The following is a 2,500-nucleotide window of genomic DNA, read 5'->3' as shown; positions in this document are numbered from 1 at the left end:
CAGGTTTCAGATCGCGCCAAGTCGAACCCATGACCTGCTCAAGCCATCGTGCGCTGCCGAATTCGCATCTGCGTGTAGGCTGCCATTCCACGCGGCAGCCCCTGTTTTCGTCAGCGTGCCCCCCTGACGAATTTTCCTGCCTGGCCCAGTCCAGCGTCCAGCCCCTGTTCGTCGAAAAATCTGCGCTGCCGATTTTCCACGCGGCAGCCCCTCTTTTCGTCAGCGTGCCCCCCTGACGAATTTTCCTGCCTGGCCCGGCCAGTCCAGCCCCTGTTCGTCGAAAAATCTGCGCTGCCGATTTTCCACGCGGCAGCCCCTCTTTTCGTCAGCGTGCCCCCCTGACGAATTTTCCTGCCTGGCCCGGCCGGTCCAGCATCCAGCCCCTGTTCGTCGAAAAATCTGCGCTGCCGATTTTCCACGCGGCAGCCCCTGTTTTCCTCAGCGTGCCCCCCTGACGAATTTTCCTGCCTGGCCCGGCCGGTCCAGCATCCAGCCCCTGTTCGTCGAAAAATCTGCGCTGCCGATTTTCCACGCGGCAGCCCCTGTTTTCCTCAGCGTGCCCCCCTGACGAATGTTCGTCGAAAAATCTGCGCTGCCGATTTTCCACGCGGCAGCCCCTGTTTTCCTCAGCGTGCCCCCCTGACGAATGTTCGTCGAAAAATCTGCGCTGCCGATTTTCCACGCGGCAGCCCCTCTTTTCGTCAGCGTGCCCCCCTGACGAATGTTCGTCGAAAAATCTGCGCTGCCGATTTTCCACGCGGCAGCCCCTCTTTTCGTCAGCGTGCCCCCCTGACGAATTTTCCTGCCTGGCCCGGCCGGTCCAGCCCCTGTTCGTCGAAAAATCTGCGCTGCCGATTTTCCACTCCGCAGCCCCTGTTTTCCTCAGCGTGCCCCCCTGACGAATTTTCCTGCCTGGCCCGGCCGGTCCAGCATCCAGCCCCTGTTCGTCGAAAAATCTGCGCTGCCGATTTTCCACGCGGCAGCCCCTCTTTTCGTCAGCGTGCCCCCCTGACGAATTTTCCTGCCTGGCCCGGCCAGTCCAGCCCCTGTTCGTCGAAAAATCTGCGCTGCCGATTTTCCACGCGGCAGCCCCTCTTTTCGTCAGCGTGCCCCCCTGACGAATTTTCCTGCCTGGCCCGGCCGGTCCAGCATCCAGCCCCTGTTCGTCGAAAAATCTGCGCTGCCGATTTTCCACGCGGCAGCCCCTGTTTTCCTCAGCGTGCCCCCCTGACGAATTTTCCTGCCTGGCCCGGCCGGTCCAGCATCCAGCCCCTGTTCGTCGAAAAATCTGCGCTGCCGATTTTCCACGCGGCAGCCCCTGTTTTCCTCAGCGTGCCCCCCTGACGAATGTTCGTCGAAAAATCTGCGCTGCCGATTTTCCACGCGGCAGCCCCTGTTTTCCTCAGCGTGCCCCCCTGACGAATGTTCGTCGAAAAATCTGCGCTGCCGATTTTCCACGCGGCAGCCCCTCTTTTCGTCAGCGTGCCCCCCTGACGAATGTTCGTCGAAAAATCTGCGCTGCCGATTTTCCACGCGGCAGCCCCTCTTTTCGTCAGCGTGCCCCCCTGACGAATTTTCCTGCCTGGCCCGGCCGGTCCAGCCCCTGTTCGTCGAAAAATCTGCGCTGCCGATTTTCCACTCCGCAGCCCCTGTTTTCGTCAGCGTGGCCCCCTGACGAATTTTCCTGCCTGGCCCGGCCAGTCCAGCGCCCAGCCCCTGTTCGTCGAAAAATCTGCGCTGCCGATTTTCCCCGACGAACCTGCAGCTGCACAAATCCGCGCTGCCACTGCCCCATTGTCTGGACCAACAGTCTTTTCCATCAAGCCCTGGACTATAAATCGTCCAGACTCATCGCCAGCACCCGCTGCCGATTCTGCCGACTTTGCCGATTTCGTCGGCGCTGCCGATTCCAACACTGCACCCACCGTGTCTAAACCAGCGCTGTTTCGTCAGCGTGTCCCCTTGACGAATTTCCCTGCCTGGCCTGGACAGTCCATCTTCCAGCCCATGTTCATCGAAAAATCTGCGCTGCCGATTTCCCCGACGAACCTGCAGCTGCACAAATCTGCGCTGCCGATTTCCCCCCCTGTCGGCATGGCTGCCGCTGCCCCGATGTCCAGACCAACAGTCTTTTTTGTCGACTTTGCCGATTTTGTCCGCGCTGCCGATTCCAACACTACCCCCTGCATCCAAACCAGCATTGTTTCGTCAGCTCTTCCCCTGACGATTTTAGCCCTGTAACAAACAGTAGGCCTCCAATCCCGCCAACGGGAGCCAAGTTGATAGGGAAGAGAATTGAATGACGCGCCTGGTCCTCGCACCCCGCCACCCGAGGGGCCTTTTTCCCGGCAGCCTCTGAAAAACTCTAGCTTTCACGGTCCTCGCCGCCCCTCACCACCATGGCAGGCCTCTAATCCCACCCATCAGCAGTTGTAGCCGATAGGGCAGTGATTTGAATGACGCGTCGCGGGCCGCCGGGTCATCTCACCCGGCCATTAAT

Source organism: Populus nigra, chromosome 2 (genome assembly GCF_951802175.1).
Source record: "Populus nigra chromosome 2, ddPopNigr1.1, whole genome shotgun sequence".
Classification (NCBI taxonomy): Eukaryota; Viridiplantae; Streptophyta; class Magnoliopsida; order Malpighiales; family Salicaceae; genus Populus; species Populus nigra.
Note: the sequence above shows the minus strand (reverse complement) of the source record.